This window comes from Canis lupus, chromosome 20, assembly GCF_048164855.1.
Source record: "Canis lupus baileyi chromosome 20, mCanLup2.hap1, whole genome shotgun sequence".
In the NCBI taxonomy this organism is placed as follows: Eukaryota; Metazoa; Chordata; class Mammalia; order Carnivora; family Canidae; genus Canis; species Canis lupus.
In genome coordinates, this window is record NC_132857.1 from 22,651,650 (window position 1) to 22,669,525 (window position 17,876).

At 42.2% G+C, this 17,876-nt stretch overlaps 2 long non-coding RNA genes across 12 annotated transcripts in view; one reads left to right on the forward strand and one right to left on the reverse strand.

The window, feature by feature from the left end:
* Positions 1–17,876, forward strand: part of LOC140611752 (uncharacterized) — a 183,980-nt gene that overhangs the window by 59,679 nt on the left and 106,425 nt on the right. For 3 of the 8 annotated variants that reach the window (XR_012012893.1, XR_012012892.1, XR_012012895.1), the window contains 2 exons: positions 178–254; positions 3,184–3,260. The exons of 3 other annotated variants lie outside the window; for them this stretch is intronic. This is a non-coding gene — a long non-coding RNA (uncharacterized lncRNA). Of the gene's footprint in view, positions 1–177; positions 255–3,183; positions 3,261–13,502; positions 13,629–17,876 lie in introns of all 8 variants that reach the window. 2 more of the 8 variants (XR_012012894.1, XR_012012896.1) reach the window with 2 other exon arrangements.
* Positions 11,527–17,876, reverse strand: part of LOC140611753 (uncharacterized) — a 74,224-nt gene continuing 67,874 nt past the window's right edge. For 2 of the 4 annotated variants that reach the window (XR_012012903.1, XR_012012902.1), the window contains 2 exons: positions 16,615–16,763; positions 13,337–13,595 (listed from right to left, as the gene is read on the reverse strand). This is a non-coding gene — a long non-coding RNA (uncharacterized lncRNA). Of the gene's footprint in view, positions 12,040–12,076; positions 12,888–13,336; positions 13,596–16,614; positions 16,764–17,876 lie in introns of those variants that run through there. The other 2 variants (XR_012012904.1, XR_012012905.1) reach the window with 2 other exon arrangements.

Sequence of the window (17,876 nt, forward strand, 5' to 3'; positions counted from 1 at the left end):
TGGGAATGAGAATTTGCTGCGGGCTTTTCGTAGATGGCTTTGAAGATGCTGAGGGACGTTCCCTCTATCCCGGTACTCTGAAGCGTTTGGATCTGGCATGGATGCCATATTTTGTCAAATGCTTCTTCCTCTGCGTCTCTTGAGAGGATCATCTGGTTCTTGTTTTCTCTCTTGCAGATCTGATGAAGCACCTTGAGTGCTCTCCGAGTACTGAAGCAGCCTTGCACCCCGGGGATAAAGCCTACCGGGTCATGGTGAGTAACTTGTTAATAATGTCCTGTTGGATCCCGTTGGCTCGTAGCTTGTGGAGAAGGTGTGCATCCGTGTTCATCAGTGACATCGGTCCAGAATTCTCCCTTTTGGTGGGTGGGGTCTTGGGTTTTGGAGTTAAGGTGACACTGGCCTCCAAGAACGAGTTTGGAAGTATTCCATCTCTTTCTATCTTTCGGAGCAGCTTTAGTAGCACAGGTATGCTTTCTTCTTGAAGCGTTGGATAGAATTCCCCTGGGAAGGCATCTGGCCCCAGACTTTTGTGTCTCGGGAGGTTTGTGTGTTTGTTTCTAGGTGTATTTCTTATTGGGGTTCATTTTGCCAACATAGAGCATAACCCCCCAGGGCTCATCCCATCAAATGTCCCCCTCCGTGCCCATCACCCAGTCACCCCCAGCCCCCCGCCCTCCTCCCTTTCTTGCATCCCTTGTTCGTTTCCCAGGGTTAGGACTCTCTCATGTTCGGTCTCCCTTTCTGCCATCTCCCACTCAATTTTTTCTCCTTTCCCCTCTATTCCCTTTCACTATTTTTTTCTCATCCTCCCCAGAAGAATGAGACCATATGATGTTTGTCCTTCGCTGATTGACTTCTTTCACTCAGCCGTCATACCCTCTGGTTCCATCCAGGTCGAAGCAAATGGTGGGTGTTTGTCATTTCTAATGTCTGAGTAATCTTCCATTGTGTGCAGAGACCACTCGCCCTCCTTATCCATTCATCTTTCGATGGACACCAAGGCTCCTTCCGTAGTGTGGCTGTTGTGGGTGTTGCCACTCTAAACCTCGGGGTGCGGGTGTCACGGCATTTCCCTGCATCTGTACCTTTGGGTCACACCTCCACCAGTGCACCTGCTGGATCGCAGGGCAGATCGGTTGTTACCTCTCTGAAGCACCTGCACACGGTTTTCCACTGAGGCTCAGGGAGGGTGCCGAACCCTTCCGCATGCGCTCACAGGGGTTTGGATGCAGGCACCGTCCACCGTCAGGGCACGGCCTTGGGGTGGTGGCTTGAGGGCCTGGGTTGCTGTGCCCCAGGAACCCCGCGAAGGTCCTTGGCTCTTCCTTCTCCCCCTTCCGCCCCCTCCCCCTCCACCCCTGCCCCCCTTACTCCCTTACTCCTTCCGCCCCTGCCCCCCTTCCCTCTTCCCCCTTCCCAATCTCCCCAGGCTTGCCGGGAGCACGCCAGGCCCCCTTGGTCCCTATCAGGTGAGTATGGCTATTTCTGAAATTTTTGAATTTTGAAAGCATTCTCCTTTCACCACATCCTCTCCAACATTTGTTGTTTCCTGTCTGGTTTTTTGTTCCCCATTCTCACCAGTGTGAGGTGGTATCTCATTGTGCTTTCGATCTGTATTTCCGTGACCCCGGTGATGTGGAGCATTGTCTCGTGTGCTTGTTGACCATGTCTATGTCTTCCTGTGTGACATTTCTGTTCGTGTCTTTTGCCCATTTCAGGGTTGGACTCCTGGTTTCTTTGCTGTTGAGTTGAATAAGTTCTTTAGAGATCTTGGATAACTCACGCTTTATCTGACAGGTCATTTGCAAATATCTTCTTCCATTCTGGAGGTTTGTCTTTTAGTTTTGTTGAGTGTTTCTTTTGCTGTGCGGAAGATTCTCAGCTTGATGAATGATTCATTTTGGTCTTGTTTCTGTGGCCTTCATGGATGTATCTTGCAAGAAGTTGCTGTGGCCAAGTTCAAACAGGGTGTTGCCTGTGTTCTCCCCTAGAAGTTTGATGGAATCTTGTCTCACATTTACATCCTTCATCCATTTTGAGTTTTATCTTTGTGTACGGTGTGAGAGAATGGTCCAGTTTTATTCTTCTGCGTGTGGCTGTCCAACATTCCCAGCAGCCTTTAGTGAAGAGACTGTCTTTTTTCCAGTGGATGGTCTTTCCTGCTTGGTCGAATATATGGTCTTGACAATAGAGTTGAGGGTCCACTTCTGGATTTCTCTCTTCTGTCCCATTGATCTGTGTGTCTGTTTTTGTGCCTGTACCACACTGTCTTTGATGAGCACAGGTTTGTAGCACAACCTGAAATCCGGCATTGTGATGCCGCCAGCTGTGGTTTTCTTTTCTAATATTGCTCTCGCCATTTGGGGTCTTTTCTGATTCCACACTAATCTTCCGATGATTTGTTCCAACTCTCTGAAGAGAGCCCGTGATATTTCTGATGATAGGGATTGTGTTCCATGTGTAAATTGCCCTGGGTCACGTGGACATTTTCCCAGTATATGAATTCTTCCAATCCAGGAGCATGGAGTAGTTTTCCATCTCTTTGTGTCTTCCTCAATTTCTTTCAGATGTGTTCTGTAGTTTTTTGGGTAGAGATCCTTTACCTCTCTGGTTAGGTGTATTCCTAGGTACCTCATGCTTTTGGGTGCAATTGTAAATGTTACTGACTCTTTCATTTCTCTATCTTCGGTCTCATCGTTGGCATAGAGAGAGGCCACTGATTTCTGGGCATTGATTCAGTATCCTGCCACACTGCTGAACTTGCTGTAGGAGTTCCAGCAATCTTGGGGAAGAGTCTTTTGGGTTTTCCAGGTACGGTATCATGTCATCGGCGAAGAGGGAGAGTTTGACTACTTCTTTGCCGATTTGAATGCCTTTTATTTCTTTCTGTCGCTTGATTGCTGAGGCCGTGACGTCTAGTAGTATGTGAGTAGCCATGGTGAGAGTGGACATCGCTGTCTCTCGTTCCCAATCTTCAGGGAAAGGCTCCCAGTGTTTCCACATTGAGGATGATAATTTGCTGAGGGCTTTACTTTCCGTAGATGGCTTTGGAGATGCTGGGAACATTCCCTCTATCCCTGTACTCTGAAGCGTTTGGATCAGGAATGGATGCCGTATTTGTCAAATGCTTTCTCTGCATCTCTTGAGAGGATCGTCTGGTTCTTGTTTCTTCTCTTGCAGATCTGCTAAGTCACGTGGCGTGCTTTCCAAGTGTTGAACCAGCCTTGCATCCCTGGTATAAATTCCACCTGGTCATGGTGAGTAACTTCTTAATGTACCGTTGGATCCCATCGGCTCGTGTCTTGAGAATATTTGCATCCGTGTTCGTGAGGACTGTCGGTCTATAACTCTCCTTTTTTGGTGGGATCTTTGTCTGCTTTTGGACTTAAGGTGATGGTGGCCTCCAAGAACGAGTTTGGAAGCATTCCATCTATCTTTCGGAACCACTTTAGTAGTAATAGGTACGGTTTCTTCTTTAAACGTTTGATAGCATTCCCCAGGGAAGCCATCTGGCCCTGGACTTTTGTGTCTTGGGAGATCTTTGATGATGACTGCTTCAGTTTCCTCCCTGGATATTGGCCTGTTCAGGTTTTCTGTGTCTTCCTGTTCCGGTTTTGGTAGTTTGTGGTTTTCCGGAAATGCGTCAGTTTCTACTCGATTGCCCAATTTATTGGTGTATAGCTGCTCAGGATGAGTTTTAAAGATCGTTTGTATTTCCTTGGTGGTGGTGGTGATCTCTCCTTTCTCATTCATGATTTTATTTTATTTTTTTATTTTCATTTTTTAATAATAAATTTATTTTTTATTGTTGTTCAATTTGCCAACATACAGAATAACACCCAGTGCTCATCCCGTCAAGTGCCCCGCTCAGTGCCTGTCACCCATTCACCCCCACCCCCCACTCTCCTCCCCTTCCACCACCCCTAGTTTGTTTCCCAGAGTTAGGAGTCTTTATGTTTTGTCTCCCTTTCTGATGTTTCCCACACATTTCTTCTCCCTTCCCTTCTATTCCCTTTCACTATTATTTATATTCCCCAAATGAATGAGACCATATAATGTTTGTCCTTCTCCGATTGACTTATTTCACTCAGCATAATACCCTCCAGTTCCATCCACGTTGAAGCAAATGGTGGGTATCTGTCATTTCTAATGGCTGAGTAATATTCCATTGTATACATAAACCACATCTTCTTTATCCATTCATCTTTCGATGGACACCGAGGCTCCTTCCACAGTTTGGGTATTGTGGACATTGCTGCTAGAAACATCAGGTTGCAGGTGTCCCGGCGTTTCATTGCTTCTGTATCTTTGGGGTAATATTGTATTATAATCAATTAATTAATTTTTGTTGTGTTGTTTATATATATACATTTATATATATAGTTTGTATTTTTTATTAAGTGTTTTATATGTTTGGTTGCTCCCACATTGGGTGCATAAATATTTATAGTGGTTAGATCTTCTTGTTGGATTGTCTCCTTTATTATCATATGGTGTCATATCCTTCTTTGTCTCTTGTTAATCTTTGTTTTAACATCTAGTTTATCTGATCTGAGTATTGCTACTCCAACTTTCTTCTGACATCCGTCTGTGTGATAAATATTTCTGCGTCACCCCACTTTCAATGTGCAGGTGTCTTCACATCTCAAATAAGTATGTTGTAGGTACTATAGAGTTGGATCTAGTTTGTTTGTTTTTGTCCATTCTGACACCCTATGTATTTTGATTTGAGCATTTAGTCCATTTACATTCAAAGTAATTATTCATAAATATTTATTTAGTGCCATTTTATTACTTGTTTTGTCATTGTTTCTGGAGATTTCTCTGGTCCTTTCTTGTCTTTGTTACTTTTAGTCTTTCCTTCCCGCTCAAGGAGAGCCCTCTAATATTTATTTTTTTTAATTGAAGTTTGACTTGCCCACATATAGTATAACACCCAGTGCTTATCCTGTCATGTGCCCCCCTCAGTGCCCATCACCCAGTCACCCCATCCCCCTCCCTGCCCACCTCCCCATCTGCAACCCTTTGTTCATTTCCCAGGGTTAGAAGTCTCTCATGTTTTGCCACCCTCTCTAATTTTTCCCAGTCATTTTCTCTCCTTTCCCCTATAATTCCTTTCACTGTTTCTTTTATTCCCTGTATGAGTGAAACCATATAATGATTATCCTTCTCAAATTGACTTACTTCACTCAGCATAATACCCTCCAGTTCCATCCACATTGAAGCAAATGGTGAGCATTCTTCCTTTCTAATATTTTTTGAAGGGCTGTCTAGTAATCATGAACTCCTGTAGTTTTTGTTCTGTGTCCTTCTCAGCCTATTGATAGTGATATTATTAGCTTGGAATGCCTGAGGCACTCACCTGGGCCCCCACTACCTATGGCAAGTCCCCACAGACATTTTCCCATCGAGAGCCAATATTGTGGTTGGCATGGCCCTTGTGGCTCTTATTATTATTGGAAGATGTATCTCAGCAACAACTATCAAGGGACTTTGAAAAAAGAAATTTATTACTCAGAGATCTTGGAAGGCATATGGCATGCCCAAGAGCCATCAAGCAAGGTGTCAGATAGAGATTACAGACCTGGGTACTCTCCTTACTGAGATTGAGGGTAGGCTACCTAGGATTTCTTGGCTTTACTCTTTACTCATAAATTTAAAACAGAGCAGGAATTAGGGCACAAGAGGTGATAGCAGAGTTCCTTAAGTGGTCAATAATCTAGATTGCCAAGGACTTTCTAAAAAGGAAACTCAGATGGGACACCCTGGTTCCTTTTCTTATCTAGTTGTTTTAGCAGTAGTTGTATCATATAGCTGGCAATATGTTTATTCAAAATAGATGTCTTGGAAATGTATGCCTCAGCAATCAAAAGCTGATTTTCAGGCACTTACACTACAAAAACCTTGTTGAATCTTCTTTCAGAATGTATCTAGAATATTACCATTTTTACCATCCCCATAGCCTTGATCCAAGCCTACCCCATTTCTCACCTGTAGAACCACAGTGGCCCTAACCAGTCTGGGTTCCCTGGAGGCTCCTCTAACTGAGTAGCCAGAGTTAACATGTCCTATCTCATCCCTCCCAGGTTCAGAATCCTCCATTACCTCACTCAGCACCAAAACCAAAGCCTGTATGACCAGACCAAACCTGGTCTTCTTCCTTGTGCTGCCTCCTTCCTTCCTCACCTCCTTGTTCTTCTCTTGGTTCTTCTAGAAGTTCACCTAGTCACTCACCTCCCTGCTCACCACACTACAGCCCCAGATGGTTTTTTCACCCTTCTTGAGCACCAGCCTTAGCCTTCCACTCAAAGCCTTTGCACTGACTGTTCCCTCTTCCTGGATGTTCCCTCCCCACACAACTGGGGCGTCCCTCTTTCCCTCTCCTCAGGCCCTTCTCCCACCTCACTGAGGACTTACTGAAAGTCACCCTGATCAAAATCCTGACTGCCTCCCCCAACAGCTTCTGATATACCCGCCCCTGTTTTTCTGATGTAACATACCACACATTATAGTTGTTTAATTAATGTAAACTCTAACCAGAATGGAAGTTACAGAAAGGCAGGGAATTTTGTTCACTACTCTAGCCCTAACACTCAGAACAGTGCCTGCCACAACTGGAAAGTACCAGTTAGGTTGGTGAATAAATGCACAGAAAGATGGATGGATGAATAAATGGAAATAAAACTTGACTTAATTAGTGGTTACACCATAATGACCACAAGATGGAGACATTCTTTAATATAAATTCATCCCTACTTTTCCCTTCTGTTTGTTTCCCCATCCTGATAGTACTTCACTGCCTCTTTTACCTACACACATGCCTGGGTTTTACTCTCCGTGTGTGTGTGTGTGTGTGTGTGTGTGTGTGTGTGTGTGTGTGTTCTCTCTTTTGAATTTTGTGTCCCCTCTTGGCCACTTGTGTACTCCTCTGTCTACAGAGGCTCTGTTTGCAGGATGGAAGAAACAGGTTAGAACTGAAACAGATACCTCATTTATTTTTGTTTAGCCTACTGAATTTTAAAAATTTCTTTAATAGATTTTTTGCATGTGTTTTAAATGGAAAAATAGCATGTATGCATTTTGTATTCACGTATTTTTATGAAGCTAAATTGATTTACTTTTGGCTTCTGTGCCCTGTATAAAGTGCTGAGGTAGTGGGTCTGAATGAAATAACAGTACAAATCCAAAGATGTGCTTTTTCTTTTGGACCAAACTAGTTCCTTCTCATGTGGTTTCATCTTCAGAGGTGGCCAAGTCTTTCTTGGAGGAAAATGCTTCACTTCCCCGCTCAGGTAGCGCCTGGGGAGCTCAAGTCTCATTGACTTTTCCTCCTTAACACTGACTCAATGTCACATATGCAATGGGTCTGCTATCATTTATGCAGAAACCTATTTGACATTTCCTTACCTGGGATGAAACCCTATAAATTATAACTCACTTCTTCTTCTTCCTCCTCCTCTTCCTCCTCCTTTTTTTATAGTCTTCGTTTCTATTTCAATTCCAGTTAGTTAATATACAGTGTAATACGTGTTTCAGGAGTAGAATTTAGTGGTTCATCACTTACACACAATACCCCATGCTCTTAATAACAAGTGCCCCCTTTAATACCCATCACCTATTTAACCCATCCCCACCTACCCACCTCCTTCCAGCAACCCTCAGTTTGTTCTTCATAGTTAACATTCATTTTTATGGTTTCCCTCTCTTTCCCCCCATGTTCATGTGTATTCTTTCTTAAGTTCCACATATAAGTGAAATCATAGTATTTGTCTTTATCTGACTTATTTCACTTAGCATAATAGGTTCTAGCTCCACCCATGCTGCTGCAGATAGCAAGATTTCACTCTATTTGATAGCTGAGTAATATTTTATATATATAATTATATATATATTGCTGCTTCTTTATCCATTCATCTGTCAATGGACATTAAGGCTCTTTCCATAGTTTGGCTATTGTGGATGTTGCTGCTATAAACATTAGGGTGCATGTATCCCTTTGAATCAGTATTTTGTACACTTTCAGTAAATACCTGCTAGTGTAACTGGTGGGTCATAGGGTAGTTCTATTTTTAACTTCTTGAGGAACCTTTATACTGTTTTACAGAGTGGCTGCACCAGTTTGTATTCCCACCAACACTGTAAAAGGGTTTCCCTTTCCCCACACCTGTTGTTTCCTGTCTTGTTAATTTAAGCCATTCTGACATGTGAGGTACTATCTCATCATGGTTTTGATTTGTATTTCCCTGATGACGAGTGATGGTGAGGATCTTCTCATGTGTCTATTAATCATCTATATTTATTCTTTGGAAAAGTGTCTATTCGTGCCCTCTGCCCGTTTCTTAACTGGATTATTTATTTTTTGGGTGTTGAATTTGATAAATCATTTGCAGATTTGATACGAACCCTTTGTCAGATACGTCATTTACAAACATCTTCCCCCATTCTATAGGGTGCCTTTTAGTTTTGTTGACTGGTTCCTTCACTGTGCAGACACTTTTTATCCTGATGAAGTGTCAATTGTTCAGTTTTGATTTTGTTTCCCTTGCCTCCAGAGACCTGTCCACTAAGAAGTTGCTAAGACCAAGGTCAATGAGTTTTCTGTCTGTGTTCTTCTCTAGGATTTTAATGGTTTCCTGTCTCACATTTATTTTTTTTATAAATTTATTTTTTTATTGGTGTTCAATTTGCCAGCATATCGAATAACACCCAGTGCTCATCCCGTCAAGTGCCCACCTCAGTGCCTGTCACCTGTCTCACATTTAGATCTTTCATCCATTTGAACTTATTTTTGTGTATGGTGTAAGAAAGTGGTTCAGTTCCATTCTTTTGCATGCAGCTGTCCAGTTCCCTCAACACCATTTGTTGAAGAGACCGTCTTTCTCCCATTGGATATTCTTTCCTGCTTTGTTGAAGATAAGTTGACTATCAAGTTGTGGGTCAATTTCGGAGTTCTCTATTCTGGTCCACTGTCTGTTTTTGTGCCAGTACCATACTGTCTTGATGATCACAGCTTTGTAATACAGCTTGAATTCTGGAATCTCAATGCCTCCAGCTTTGCTTTTCTTTTTCAAGATCGTTTTGTCTATTCAGGGTCCTTTGTGGTTCCATAGGAATTTTAGGGTTATTTGTTCCAGCTCTGTGAAACATGCTGGTGATATTTTGATAGGGATTGCACTAAATGTGTAAATTACTGTGGATAGCATAAACATTTTAACAATGTTTGTTTTTACACTCCTTGAGCATGGAATGTTTTTCCATTTCTTTGTGTCCTCTTCAATTTCTTTCATAAGTGTTCTGTAGTTTTCAGAATGCTGATGATCCCTAGGAATCTTATGTTCTTTCGGAGGCCCCTGACCTCATGGAATCTCTCTCCTGAGATGCAGATGCTGCTCTCTAGCCCCATATTCTTACCCACAGAATATAGTGATCAATTGGCTGCCACACCCATGAATGACTGCCGTGCTCTCTTGGAGGTATGACTGTTGCTTATTCCAGAAGAGAATGAAGTTCAGGGAAAGAGTAGCAAAACAGGGAAATAATCAGTAGAAAAATGAAAGGAAAATTGGGGAAAAGAAATGGGAAGGTAATGGGCATAGATGAGAAGGATGCAGAGAAGAAAAAGAATAATGGGTTATACCTATTAAGTATACACTGTGTATTGACACTATGCCAACCACTTCATACGGGAGCAATAGTTGAAAAGTTTTTCTCAATGCCTAAAGTCATTTACTCTATAACCCTTTGCTATGGGTTGAGTTGTGTTCTGCCAAAATTAATATGTTGGAGTTCTAGTCTTCAATACCTCAGAACTTTACTGTATTTGGAGACATAGCCTTTTAGGATGAGGTCACTATAGTGGGCCCTGATCCAATCAGACTGATATCCTTATAATAGATGATTGGGACACAGACACTGCCTTAGTCCATCTGAACTGTTACAACCAGATAACACACAACCGATGGCTTATAAACAATGGAAATTTATTTCTCACAGTTCTGGAGCCTGGAAGACCAAGACCAAGCTCCAGACTTGGACCAGCAGACTCAATGTCTGTTAAGGATTCTCTTCCAGGTTCATAGACAGCCATCTCATTGTGTCCTCACACAGTGGAAGGGGCAAGGGAGCTCTGTGGAGCCTCTTCTATAAGGGCACTGATGCTATTCATGAGGGTGGCAAGCTTTGAAAGTCCCCACTATCCAATACCATTGCTTGGGGGTAGGGTGCACAAACATCCAATATATAGCAGACACATGTAGAGGAAGGATCATGTGAAGACACAGGGAGAAGACAGCCCAAGAGAGAGACCTCAGAAGACAACAGTGTTGATGGCACCCTGGTCTCAAACTTCCAGCTTCCAAAACTGAGAAAAGTAATTTTTTATTGCTTAAGCCACCTTGTTCATGTTACTTTGTTGTGGTAGTCCAAGCTGACTGATGTGTCCAGGACTTGGTTATTGGTTGAGAGGCAGGATGGCACAGAGAATAAAGTCCCAGATTGTAAATTGACAATTTGGGTTAGAGTCTCCATCCTGTTGCCACTTTTTCTTTGTAAAACGTATGTGGTGGTAACAGCAACACCAGCCCACTTGAGCTGATGTGACCTCCTTGGAGTTGAATCAGCACAGGATTTCCCATTATTACCCTAAGGGTTTCCTTATCAAAGGTCTCCTGTGTAGGCTCTATTTTGATTTACTGCCTTTCTGGGGACTTTGCTGTTTAACCATTTTTTAGCCTACCATTTCCCCAGTGGGAACTTCACTTTCATACACACTCCTTCCTCAAGCCCTGTCTCAGTTTACCACCTTTGTGTACCAGTTTTGACTCTACTTCCTTTTTCCTCCCTGAATTTTCCTGCCCCTCTGATTATTTGTGCTTAGAATTCCGTGCAGTTACATGCAATCCTTTCATCATTCTCTGTGTATTAGCTCCTTATCCCTGAGGGAGAACCCTGTGTCTTTTGCAGTTTCCATCACTGTGCTGAGCACACAGTGAGAATATGCATAAAACGAGTCCTGGACATATAAACTCTGCACGCTGCCTGCTCAAAAGCCCAGGGAAGAGAAAATGGAGACATAGTCCCAAGGAGAAAGCCACAGTCTATGTAGATTTCAGGCTCAGATAAGCTTATAGAGTGCGAGGGCCCCAGCACGATACAGACAACAGATTGCTTCCCAGAAGGTCATCATTACGTGTGAGGTATTCTTTTCTTTTATGCAACTTACTGCACCCTGTAGGAAACTGAATTTGGAGAATCAAGAGATCCATATGAGCAGGTATCACGGTGTCCATTGTGTTCAGCACCATGAGGACATCATAGTTTGGATCCTGTAAGGGTTATTCCTGACCCCTGCTTCCTCATGGCATCACATGAAGAATGGTTGTGACTGCCCCTGACTTGTGGGACACAGCCTGAGATGCTATCTAATATTTCCTTACTTATTACTTGGGTTGAAGAAAGAATCCATTAGATGAATGAATAAGATTTTTTTTAAATATATTTAATTTATTTTTTTATTCATGAGAGACACAGAAAGAGAGAGAGAGAGAGGCAGAGACACAGGCAGAGGTAAAAGCAGGCTCCATGCAGGGATCCTGATGTAGGACTAGATCCCAGGATTCCAGGATCACTCCCTGCGCCAAACGCAGGTGCCAACCACTGAGCCACCCAGAGACCCCCCTTCAATAAGATTTTTTTTAACCTGAGTTACTAATAAAGATTACAAACATACTTAAGGAAATATCAGCAACTTAATTCTGCAATGTCTGGAGAATGTTGGGGAGGGGAGACATCAGAGGACTCCAACTTTTTCAGGTTTGTAGAATTATGAGCTTGGAAGTGTGCAAACTTCAAAGCAAGACTTTGAGCAAGAAGGGACCAGTCAAGATTGATGAGGTGATGAACATCAGTGGGGATCTCCATTGCTTTGTTCTGTACAGTTGGTACGGATTTTTATGTTATTCAATATACTTATATTCCTCAAGTTGAGGACAGTTTCAGTAGCACAACCCATGGCAAAAATCATAAATATTGGACTATCTGCCAAAAGAAAAATCCAAGAGTTAGTCTTCTCTCTTATCTTGTTTCCCCTCTTCACCCACGTCCTATCCTATCTGCCTCCCTTGGGGAAGAAAAGGGTACACAGAATGCCCCAGAATTCCCCTCTGCCTTCTGTGAAAGAAGCAAGAACCACAGCTCCATCTCTGTCCAGGGACCAAGCCTTAGTTCCCTTTGGGCCCGACATCTCAGTTTAGGATGAATCCCAAAGGGCCCCTGCTGTGTCAGATGCATAGCTGAGATTGGAGTCTGTACCTTCTGACGAGGCAAGAGATAGTTGGAAGAGAGGAAAAAGCCTGAGGTCAGAACTCATGTATTCACCTAAACAGCCCCTTGGTACCTGTTGTTTTCTATCTGAATGGCATCTGTGCATCTTATTACAAGTCCATACTTTTCTCCTCCTCAGGAAAATGGCAAGTCCTTCTGCAGATTTCAGAATCATATCATGCTTATTCATGGGGATTGGGTAATAGCAATAATGGTAGTGATGAAAAAAACCAGAACTGAGGTATCACCCTCTTTGTTGAAGAGGGTGATGGCCAATGACCCAAGTTCCCATTCGAGGAGATCATGATATGACATGTTCCCAAGTGTCAGACTTTCCTGTGGAAAGCAGTTGTGTTCTCTTCATCTTCCCTCTCCTCTCCTCGTCCTCTCCTCTCCCCCTTCTCTCTTCTGACAGATGGCTCCCTCCAAACTTTGGAGAGTGAACTAGGACTTGGCCCTGTATCAGCCTTTGCTGTACATAGTAGTTAGTCTCTAGGATGGCCTGCGATCTCTTAGTATTCATGTCCTTGTATACTCTTCTCCCATGTTGTATCAGAGTTGATCTGTGCAACCAACAGGATACAACAGAAGTGAAGAAATGTTCCTTCTGATATTTGATTACTTTGAAACTGTAGTATCTCCTTCCTCCCTCCCTCTTCTCCTCCTCTTCTCCCTCTGTCATCATTTGCCCTGAGAAATGCCAGTTAGTGCTCTTCCTCCCTCCCTCCATCTCTCTTATCTCTCTTCTCTCTTCTCTTCTCTTCTCTTCTCTCTATCTCTCTCTCTCTCTCTCTCTCATCACTTGCTGTGGGGGAATACATTATAAGGACATCCAGGCAGCCCACACAGAGACCCATGTAGAGAAGAACCAAGCCTGACAACTACATGGGTGATCTTGGAAGCAGGTCTTCCTGGTGACAGGCCCTGCTGACAGCTAGATTACAACTTCATGAGAAACTCAGCCAGAAGCACTTAGCTAGGCCACTTCCAAACTCCTGACCCTCAGATGCCATGAAATAATAAATGCTCATTGTTTTAAACTGCCAAGTTTTGGAGTAATGATTACACAGCAAAGATAACTAGCACAGATATATCCTTTGAGAAAATGAACACCAAGAATCCTGTGGAAATAGTTGTACCTATGCCAATAACTTCCACACGCTTTGTCTCTGTACCAGTGCAGGCAAGAAGAACTGGGTCGCAGGAAACATCATACACGTTGTAGCAGGCAGGACACTTAATGCCATTGGGTACTGAGGATTCCTGAGGCACTGAATGAAGAAAGAAAATTTTCATCTCAAAGAGTAAGCCATAAAAGGAGCTCAGAGAATTTATTATCCCCCAACCAAGATCATGCTTATTCCATGATTCCTCCACCCAAAATCAAAATTATTTAAAACTAGGATGGCATGGAGGGTGTGTGTGTGTGTGTGTGTGTGTGTGTGTGTGTGTGTGTGGAGGGGAGTAGGTATTAAGTGGAAAGATAGAGGATCTTATAGGAATTTGGTTTATTTGCTTCTTTCATGAATTGATCCTTTGCCCTGGCTGGAGAAAAATGCTTAGATGCCAGAAGGTAACTTGTGGTCTTAAAAAATACTGGTAAGAAATTTTATCATTTCAAGTTTCACATCTAAGTCTTTAATACATTTTTAGCTTATTTCTGTGAATGGCATAAAAAAGTGGTCTGGTTTCATGCTTTTGTATACATGTAGCTGCCCAGTTTTCCCAGCACATTTTTGGGAGAGACTGCCTTTTCCCCCATTGTATATTCTTCTCTCCTTTGCCATAGATAAATTGACCATACAAGCATGGGTTTATTTCTGCATTCTCTCTTCTGTTCCATTGATCTATGTGTCTGTTTTTGTGCCAGTACCATACTGTTTTGATCACTACAGCTCTGTAGTGTATCTTGAAATCTGGGATTGTGATACTTTGAGCTTTATTCCCTCAGGATTGCTTTGGCTACTCAGTCTTTTGTGGTGCAAATTTTACTTTTATTTTCTCTAGTTCTGTAAAAAATACTGTTGTATTTTGATAGGAATTGCATATCTGTAGATTGCTTGGGTAGTATGGACATTTTGACAATACTCGTTCTTCCAGTCCATAACCAAACATTGGAAGTAATTTCACATAATCTGTAGACACATTTTTCTTTATATATCTCCTTTAGCAAAGGAAATAAAACAAAAATAAACTACTGGGACTACACCAAAATAAAAAGCTTTTGCATAGCAAAGAAAATCACCAACAAAATAAAAAGGCAACCTACTGAATGAAGAAAGATATTTGCAAATTATATATATCTTTTAAATATATAATTAAATATATAAATAATATATAACTTATAAAAAATAAAATATATAAATAATATAAACACTAATAAAAATTATATATAAATAATATTCTAAATATATAAAGAGCTTATACAACTCAATACCAAAAAAGCCCCACGAATAATCCAATTAAAAAATGGGCATGGAGGGATCCCTGGGTGGCGCAGTGGTTTGGCGCCTGCCTTTGGCCCAGGGCGCGATCCTGGAGACCCGGGATCGAATCCCACTTCGGGCTCCCGGTGCATGGAGCCTGCTTCTCCCTCTGCCTATGTCTCTGCCTCTCTCTCTCTCTCACTGTGTGCCTATCATGAATAAATAAAAATTAAAAAAAAAGGGCATGGAAAAAAAAAATGGGCATGGGACCTGAATAGACATTTTTCCAAGAAAGATATATAGATGGCCAACGGACACATAAAAAAAGATTCTCAACATCACTAATCATCAGGAAAATGCAGTTCAAACTATAATGAGATATCACTTTATGCCTGTCAGAATGGCTAAAATAAAAAACATAGGAAATAACAATTATTTGTGAGGGTGCAGAGAAAATGGAATCTTTGTGTGCTGTTGGTAGGAATGCAAATTGGGGATAGCCACTGTGGAAAACAGTATGGAGGTTCCTCAAAAAAATAAAAATGGAAATTCCATATGATCCCATAATTTCATTACTGGGGTATTTACCCAAAGAAAATGAAAAACACTAATTTGAAAAGATATATGCACCCCTATGTTTATTGTAGAATTATTTGCAATAGCTGATATATGAAAAAACAACCCGGGTGTCCATGGACTGAAGAATGGATAAAGAACACGTGATATGTATGTGTGTGTGTGTGTATGAATAAATAAATTTATTTATTCATTAGAGACACAGAGAAAGAGAGGCAGAGATATAGGCAGAGGGAGAAGCAGGCTCCCTTCAGGGAGCCCAGTATGGGACTCAATCCTGGGACCCCAGGATCACAACCTGAGCCAAAATCAGATGCTTAAGCACTGAGCCACCCAGGCGTGTCTATACAAGAGGATATTACACAACCATAAAAACGGATGAGATCTTTCCATTTCAAATAACATGGATGGATTTAGAGCATAAATGCTAAGTGAAATAAGGCAGTCAAGGAAAAATAAATATCTATCATGTGATTTCACTCATATATAGAATTTTAAAAATGAAACAAATTAGCAAACAAAGGTTTTTAAAAAGGCAAACAAAAACCACTCTTAAATAGCATAAACTGATGGTTGCTAGCAGGTAGGTGGGTGGAAGATGGATTATATAGGTGAAAGAGATTAAGAGTACATTTATCTTGATGAGCCCCGAGCAATATATAGAATTGTTGAATCGCTGTATTGTACACCTGAAACTAATATAATACTGTATGTTAATTATACTTCAATAAAAAATACTGTTGAGAGAGTTAAGAAATAAATAGGCAAGGACAAACACTTTTCAACTGGAATGGAAAAGCAAACAATTTAAACCTACAAACTCATACTTAGTGTAAATCCTGAGGACCCATCCCAGCCGCCCAGCTGCCATTCAGTCTTCCTTAAAAGAAGGGCTTGTGCCTATCCCTTCACAGGAAGGAAAGACAGTCAGTGAGGAAAATCAATAGGCAGCTCAGAAGCAGAGAGACAGGTCGTAGGAAGGTACTTAGAAGACAGACATAAGGGATCCCTGGGTGGCGCAGCGGTTTGGCGCCTGCCTTTGGCCCAGGGCGCAATCCTGGAGACCTAGGATCGAGTTCCACGTCGGGCTCCCAGTGCATGGAGCCTGCTTCTCCCTCTGCCTGTGTCTCTGCCTCTCTCTCTCTCTCTCTCTCTCTCTCTCTCTCTCTCTCTGTATGACTATCATAAATAAATAAATTAAAAAAAATTAAAAAAAAGACAGACATAAGACAATGGATTGGGATAAAGGATGGGAAGGGAGGGAGAGCAGAGATGTGTTGGCACTCACCTTGGAAGTCCCCTTGGTTATAGAGCTCATCTTGGCAGCACTGGTAGTTTTACCCGAATGTTTTATTATCTCCTAGTGTTGCTGAGAAGGTCCTTGGGACACACTTGCTTGAAGAACAACCTTCTCCTCAACATATTGTAAGAGCTTCCCTGTACAGAAGCAAACCCCAGAAGGAATTTCCCCTTTGAATCATAGAGAGAGCGATGCCCAAATGGGCTACCATTATTAAAGGATTCTGTGCTTCAAATCCTTTTGTCTTTAGTCTTTCCACTTCTCAAGGAGCCCTTCTGCATTGGTCCATGGAATAAACCAGTGGAGGGATGGTTTGTTAGCACTTGTTAGAATGGGAGTGTCATACTTCAATGAGGTGATGCAGAACAAGGATTGTCCAGTCTTTTTACCAGTGTCTCCCACCCTGCCTCCTCCCACCACCCCACACCCCCAGGTCTATCTGGGTAGAATTCAACATAAGAAAGTAGGGTAAAATAGAAGATGCACAGGAAAGCTCCAGCTGGCACCAACATCAGCACTTGTCTGATCTAATCTCTGATTCCTCAGATGAAGAATCTGAGGCTCAGAGAAATGCAAAACTTGGCTAAAGTTGACTGAGAGGTGATGTGGGTCTCCTAATTTTGTCTCGTGCCTGTTGCCTCCACCACCAACTGCTCTCAACATCAGGAGAACCACAGAAAACTAGCTCTATCTGTTGCTGCCCTACCTCCCCAGTTCTTAGAGGAATAGCCAAGGGCTTGCTCGTGAAAAGAAACAGGGTCTGAGAGAATGTATTAGTATCTTCAGAGATTCACTGACACTGTTAGGGTAGAGTATACTTCCTTGTCTCACTGACAATAGACATGGTCATATGATTTGCTCTGAATACTAAAATGTGAGCAGAAATGTGTATTCTATGTTCCAGCAGAAGCTAGGGTATACTTGGAGTATGGTTCTCTCTATCTCTCTTCATTTTTTTATTGTGGTACAATGCATATAAGGTAAAAAAATACTATCTTAAAAATTTTTAAAGATTTTACTTATTTATTCATGAGACACACACACAGAGAGAGAGAGAGAGAGAGACAGGCAGAGATACAGGCAAAGGGAGAAGGAGGCTCCATGCAGGGAGTCTAATGTGGGGCTTGATACTGGGACTTCAGGATTATGCCCTGAGCCAAAGGCAGATGCTCAACAGCTGAGCCACCCAGGCGTCCCTATATTAAACATTTTTAATTGCACAGTTCAGTGGTGTTAATCTCCATGCTCTT